This window comes from Otolemur garnettii, unplaced genomic scaffold (genome assembly GCF_000181295.1).
Source record: "Otolemur garnettii isolate 467f Iridium unplaced genomic scaffold, OtoGar3 scaffold00140, whole genome shotgun sequence".
Lineage (NCBI taxonomy): Eukaryota > Metazoa > Chordata > Mammalia > Primates > Galagidae > Otolemur > Otolemur garnettii.
Genome location: NW_003852535.1, coordinates 2,046,071 through 2,053,583, shown reverse-complemented (window position 1 = coordinate 2,053,583; position 7,513 = coordinate 2,046,071). Strand labels below are relative to the sequence as shown.

General features: G+C 44.0%; 1 pseudogene across 1 annotated transcript; it reads left to right on the top strand.

Annotated features, from left to right (window-relative positions):
- Positions 1 to 6,670: 6,670 nt before the first annotated feature.
- LOC100950461 lies at positions 6,671 to 7,302 on the top strand (annotated as a pseudogene). Its single transcript, XR_154485.3, has one exon. The product of XR_154485.3 is annotated as a destrin pseudogene (transcript).
- Positions 7,303 to 7,513: the final 211 nt, after the last annotated feature.

The window sequence follows — 7,513 nt, the reverse complement described above, 5'->3', positions numbered from 1 at the left end:
CTACTTGGGAGGCTGAGGCAGGAGACTCGCTTGAGCCCAGGAGTTGGAGGTTGCTGTGAACTGTAATGCCATGGCACTCTGCCCAGGGGGATAGCTTGAGGCTCTGACTCAAAAAAAAAAAAAAAAAAAAAAAGGTCACTTCCTTATTCTATTTTTCACTACATTTTATTATTCAGTACTAGGCATGGTCTTTGAAAATCTCCTCCTCTTGTGATCTGTTACCCTTTATTTCCCTGACTTCCAGCCAAGAGCAGAAGAACTCCAGGGAACCCCAAGGGCCTCTGGGGGGTGGCAAAGCTATAGATAGTAGGAGCCCAGGTCCCTGGATAACCAGATAGAAGCCTACCTTCTGATTGTTCCTCTCTCTGTCAAAGATAAGTGGTGTATTTGTTGTCTGTTGTGTAAAAATCACCCCAGAACTTTGTGGTTTAAATCTTCAGTGGGTCAAGAATTTGGGAGGAGGGCCTGGCATCGTGGCTTATGCCTTTTGGCAGGTGAATTTGAAACACATTCTTCTTAGTAAAGTATCCAAGAATGGAGAAGCAGGTGGCACCCATAGCTCAGGGGATAGGGCACCAGCCACATACACCAAGGCTGGTGGGTTCAAATCCGGCCCAGGCCAGCTAAACAACAATGACAACTGCAACCAAAAAATAGCCGGGCATTGTGGCAGGCGCCTTTAGTCTCAGCTACTCAGGAGGCTTAGGCACAAGAATTGCTTAAGCCCAGGATTTTGAGGTTGCTGTGAGCTGTGATGCCATGTCACTCTACCAAGGGTGACATAGTGAGGTTCTGTCTTCAAAAAAAAAAAAAAAAGGTGAATGTCATGGAGATTGAGAAAACGGACATGTTGCAAAGTTCAGGCAGTGAGAGCAGGGCTGTGGGACCACCATGCCTGGGCTTAGATCTCAACTTAGCTTTTCCCTGTTTGTGGTGCAAACCCCAGGCAAGGTAGTTCTGTGTCTGAGTTTCCTCCCCCATGAAACAGGCATGCTGACGGTACCTCACTCATTGGATTGTGGTGAGGACTGAAATTGTATTTGGCACACAGTGAGAGCTCAACACACATGGGCTATGCGACTATTCCAGCTATTTACAACATGTAAGGGGTGGTATTTTGATTATTCTCAGCCCTGCCCCAATGGACATCACAGACATGGAAGTGATTACACATATGGTCCTACTGGGCTGTGTTCACATCAGGTTAAATGCCATGAGCACCAACATGGGGGGACTCACTAGGGTTCATAACAGATACTGGAAATGTCTTTGGCTGTGCACTAGGCTTTTCCAGGTCAACACAAGAGGGAAAAGCTGCTACTTTATGCAGGGAGGCACAAAAGCGAGGACAGCCAGGCTGAAGAGGTGAGTGGAGCTTGGGGAGTAGGGACCAGTTAAGTCTGACCACAGTACACAGTACGTGGTGGGGAGCGGGGGAGGCAGTTAGGAGCAGATCATGCAGCTGCAGACACCTGAGTGTCCCTGTAGGAAGTCCCTGCAGGCTGGTCACTCAGCCTGTCCCAGCCTCTTCCCAGCAGCCTGGACCACATGTGTTCTAGTTGTTCCTGACACGGTTTCAGTCATATGAGATCAAGTTTGGAACTGAGTGGAATGGAGGGACAGGGTGGCAACCCTCAGGCATCCCTTCTGCTGGTGTGTTCCCAGCAGGTATGATGTGGCTCTGGAACCACCATGCTGTGGAGCCTTTCAGATCTCTGGGTTGCAGTTATTGTCTCAATTCAACAGCTGAGTATAAACTGCCTGTGACATGCCACTAAGCAGATCCAGCAGGGACCCTGCCCAGGAAATTTATTTATAACAATTCCAGCAGAAATGTCTTCTCATCCTCTGTGAAGCGTTTGGCCACTGGGTTCCTGATCTTGTCAGAACCTACCACCCCAGGGCTGCCAGGCCCAACACAATTTATTTATCCAGATATTCAACCATCTACTCATCTGCTTATCTGATCATTTGTTTATTTACTCCTTCAACTCTCACTGAGCTCTTATTCTGTAGCAAGCCCTGAACCTGGGGCTGAGGATGGGATAACAAATTGGACTACTGCTGTGAAACAAAACACCCCCAAACTCAGAGGCTTACAGCAATAATGATCATCTCTTCCTTTCCATTTTGCAATTTGGGCAAGACCTCATGCGGCAGCTCTTTTATCCTCCATGTGGTATCATCTGGAGCAGCTCAACTGGAAGCTAGAGGATCCACTTCCAAGATGTTGCACTCCAGTGGCTGGCAAGTTGGTGCTGGCCATTGGCTGGAGGTTTGATTCTCCTCTACATGAGCCTCCCCATAGGTCTGCTTGGGCTTCCTCACAGCATGGTGGCTGAATTCCAAGATAAGGAAACAGAAACTACCAATTCTTTCAAAGGGTAAGCCCAGAATTGGCATTGTATCATTTCCACAATATTCGGTTCGTTCAAAGGAAGTTACAGCCCAAGCCCAGAATCAAGGGAATGGAGAAATAAACCCATGTCTCTGAGGAGAAAGTGAAAAAGAACTTATGGCCATCTATAATCCACACACCTATCAAGGTGTATAGTCTCATGCTGCTTGGATTAAAGTGAACACTAAGATAGAACAGTTGACTGGTTGGATAATTGATTTTTGTTTGATTTATGAAATCTGAGGATTTTCCCCATTAATTCTTGTTTCCACGTGGAGGGCTTTTACTGGAGTAACTAATACTTCTGGCTTTGTCCCTCTTGCTCCACTCAATTTCCCAAGAAGGGGACAAGGGGCTTATCTTGGTGAAAATGGTAGAAGAAACTATGTATGCTCAGTAAGGAGCCTGAAGAAGGAGAAACCTTTAGGAGCAGAGTGGCTAAGTGTGTTCAACGCAGGGAAGTGGAGACGAACTTAAAGTTGCATTTTCCAAACAACTTTATTGGTAACAAAGATAATAATTTGGTCTCTATCCTGTGTATCTATTTCTCCCTTGGTGCTGAACTTGAGCAGGGAGGGCAGTGGTGATGTTGTAACCCATCCCCAAACCCCAGCTGCAAGCCTATCACATAGTTGGTGCTCAATAAAAACACATTGAATTTAGTTTCTAAAATGTTGACCTCAATTCCTACAGGAAAGGAATTTGGGGCTCTGCACCTGTGGCTCAAGCGGCTAAGGCGCCAGCCACATACACCTGTGCTGGTGGGTTCGCACACAGCCCGGGCCCACCAAACAACAATGATGGCTGCAATGAAAAAATAGCGGGCATTGTGGCAGGCGCCTGTAGTTCCAGCTACTTGGGAGGTGGAGGCAGGAAAATCGCTTGAGCCCAGGAATTGGAGGTTGCTGTGAGCTGTGATGCCACAGCACTCTACCCAGGGTGACAGCTTGAGGCCCTGTCTCAAAAAAAAGAAAGAAGGCAGAGCCTGTGGCTCAAAGGAGTAGGGCCCCAGCCCCAAATGCCGGAGGTGGCGGGTTCAAACCCACCCCCTGCCAAAACCTTCAAAAAAAAAAAAAAAAAGAAAGAAAGAAAGAAAAGGAATTTGGACCACGTTATATTTACTTACTTATTCATTCAGGCTGATAATACCCTGCAATTGGTTAATGCATCTCTCCACCATGAGCTTAAAAGTTCCATGAGGTCTGGAATTGTACTTTGTCCTCTATCGTGTCTCTGACACTTGGCTTGGGCCTGAACATAGTAGGCCCTCAGTAAATAAATGCTTGTTAATTGAAGGACTGAGAATAGTGGCCAAGGGAAGATCAAAGGCAGTCTAGACAACAGACAGACAAACTGGCTCTCATGTGTGGTCAATCCCACATTTGGTACACTTCTTAGAGTGTGTTGGGGGAGTCAGTCAGGGAAAGCTGGAGGGGTTGGTCTTCTAAGCTGGAAGTACCTGTTGTGTTCTATCATGGAAGTGAGGGGACACTTCTTTGTTTTCCTTTCCTTTTTTTTGGAGACAAGAGTCTCACTTTGTCATCCTTGGTAGAGTGCTGTGGTATCATAGTTGACAAAAACTTCAAACTCTTGAGCTCAAGCAATGGCCAGCACCCTACTCACTCCCACAGGCACTGCCCAGTTTTTCTATTTTTATTTATTTATTTATTTTGAGACAGAGTCTCACTATTTTGCCCTTAGTAGAGTTCTGTGGTGTCACAGCTCACAGCAACCTTAAACTCTTGGGCTTAAGCGATACTCTTTCCTTAGCCTCCCAAGTAGCTGGGACTACAGGTACCTGCCACAATGCCTGGCTATTTTTTGTTGTTGCAGTTGTCATTGTTGTTTTAGCTGGCCCAGGCTGGGTTCGAACCAGCCACCTTTGATGTATGTGGCTGGTGCCAAGCCAGTTTTTCTATTTTTAGTGGAGATGGGATATGGCTTTTGCTTAGGATGGTCTCAAACTCTTGAGCTCAGGCAATTCACCTGCTTCGGCCTCCCAGATTACTAGGATTACAGATGTGAACTACCCTACCCAACCTGTCAAGGATTTTAAAAGAAAAACTTTATAGACAAATTAAATTTAGCAGAGTTCATTTGAGCAAAGATTCATGACTCTGGCAACACTCAAAACCAGAAGTGGTTCAGAAAGCTCCATACAGCAAGGTGAACAGTGAGCTTTTAGAAGCAAAACAGAGAAATCACCTGATTGGCTACATGTAGGCACAGCCTTATTTGAACTTGGTATGATGAGTTTGCTACCTACGATTGGCTGAAACCTGGCTACTGGTGATTGGCTAAAATTTTGCTGTTTGCTATACATATTCCCAAATTAGGTTTTGGTTTGTTTACTTACTAAGTTAGGCTTCAGTGTGTTAGGCAGTATAGTGCTCATAGTATGAAAATAGGCTCAGACAAGAGGATCACTTGAGCCTAGGCGTTTAAGGCTGCAGTGAGTTATGTTCATACCACTACAGTCCAGCCTGGGCAGCAGAGAGAGACCCTGTCTGAAAAAGAAACAAATAAAAAAAAATAAAAAGAGTGACCCATGCCATGGGGGACTGGAGAGCCCTGGCCCTATCCAAACATGAAGATGGGCCCTGTGGGGTCAGATTGCCAGGTTTCCTGGAGAAACTAGAAATTCTTACTTTTAAGATTTGTGAAATCTGGCTCAGTGCCCATAGCACAGTGGTTATGGTGCTGGCCACATACACCGAGGCTGGCAGGTTTGAGCCCAGCCTGGGCCTGGTAGACAACGATGACAACTGCAATAAAAAAAGAAAAAATAGCCAGCGTGTGGTGGGTGCGTGTAGTCCCAGTTACTTGGGAGGCTGAGGCAAGAGAATTGCTTAAGCCCAAGGGTTTGAGTTTGCTGTGAGCTGTGACCCACAGTACTCTGCAGAGGGAGACATAATGAGACTCTGTCTCAAAAAACAAACAAACAAATAAACAAAAAAAGATTTGTAAAATCTTACAAATTTTTATATATTGGCAACTAACTTATTAAAATTATAAACACTGTGCAGATGAAACAAAGCTCAGCCAGGAGACATAGCAGGGAGTTCACATCTCGGATCCAAAGGCTGCTTGTCCTCTAGAATGTCCTCCATGAAGCTTCTGATTTATCCTACCACATGGCTCCCATGACCTGAAATTGCTGCTGCCTTTGTTTTCCAATCTTTATTTCTTTTTCTGCTCATGAAAGGAATTGCCACTCATCTTGAAAATTTCAAATCTTACAGAAATTTATAACATAACTGGTAAATACACATACACCAAGTCCTATCTCCACCCCCTTGCACCCATACAACCACCAATAATAATCGGTGAATATCCCTTTCAGGGGTGTCCGACCTACAGCCCACAGGCTGCATGAAGATTATTTGAAGCCTGTTTTTGCTCATCTGTGGTATCAGATATTGCAAGATTTATACATGGACATTTTTTATTTTTTGCTCATCAGCTTTCTTTAGTGTTCATGTATTTAATGGGTAGCCCAAGACAACTCTTCTTCTTCCAATGTGTGGCAGAAAAGAAGAAAGATCGCACACTCTTTTTAAGCTTTGTTTCCAGTTAAATAACTGGAATTTCACTATGTAACTACAATCTTCTTGCTTTTTTCTATAATAACATAGCATGATTTTCTTGGCAGTTACATAGACCTAGACTCGTTTTCTTTTTTTTAGGCAAAATTTTACTTTGTTGCCCTTGGTAGAGTACTGTGGGCTCAGAGCTCATAGCAACCTCAAACTTCTGGGCTCAAGAAATCCTCCTGCCTCAGCCTCCTGAGTAGCCAGGACTACAGGTACCCGTCACAATGCCTGGCTAGTTTTAGAGATGAGGTCTCACCTGAGACTCTGTGGATTGGCTTCCCTGAGTGCTAGGATTACAGGCATGAGCCACCCGGCCTGGCCTTTAGACTCATTCCTTTTAATGACTGTATTTAGGGTTCACAGTGGTCAAGATGAGTGATGGGAATATCAGACCAAAGTGGTTTTAAATGCTAGGTCTGCTGCTTAGATTCTGAATGATTTGGAGGCAACTGTTCAACCTCTCTGAGCTTCAGTTTCCTCATCTATGAAATGAAGAAAATAATGGCATGAACCACTGCATCCAGCCAATACTATTACATTTTTATAGGCACACACAGAGTTTATTTTTCTTTACATAAATGAGATCATAATTGTGACATTGTTCTGGAATTTATTTTTGTTTTTAGTGGCCCATAGACCTTATGGAACTTACATTTTTAACTTAATAAAACATCTTCCAGGCTGGCTCCCTTTCCCCATCCCTGCAACCACCGAGGCAAAGATGGCTTCAGGAGTGCAAGTTGCTGATGAAGTATGTCGCATTTTTGATGACATGAAAGTTAGGAAATGCTCCACACCAGAAGAAATCAAAAAAAGAAAGAAGGCTGTCATTTTTTGTCTCAGTGCCAATAAAAAGTGCATCATTGTAGAAGAAGGCAAAGAGATCTTGGTTGGGATATTGGTGTGACCATTACTGATCCTTTCAAGCATTTTGTGGGAATGCTTCCTTAAAAAGACTGTCGGTATGCTTTGTATGATGCGAGAAAGAGTCCAGAAAAGAAGAGTTGATGTTCTTTTTGTGGACACCAGAACTAGCATCTCTGAAAAGTAAAATCTATGCAAGCTCCAAGGATGCAATCAAAAAGAAATTTTAAGGCATAAAACATGAATGTCAGGCAAATGGCCAGAGGACCTTAATTGGGCTTGTACTGCTGAAAAGCGAGGTGGGTCTTTAATTGTAGCCTTTGAAGGATGCCCTGTGTCCATCATCATTCAGTGCCACATATCGAAAGCTTCCATGTTTAATGTTATCTTCTAGCTATATAAATAAAGTAAAAGTATATTTAGGCCAGAGTCTCCCGGAGGGGAAACTGTCTTGTCATCTTTTAAGTAAACTATTCTATAAACATGAGCAAACAGCCCTAAATAAATCTAAAGTCTAAAGTTAAAAAAAAAGTAAAAAAAATAAAACATCTTCCACATCAGCATATATAGATGAACCTCACTCTTATTACTTAAAGACATATTTCAGGCTTGGCACTGTGGCTCACACCTGTACCCCTTGTCCTTTGGGAGGGCAAGG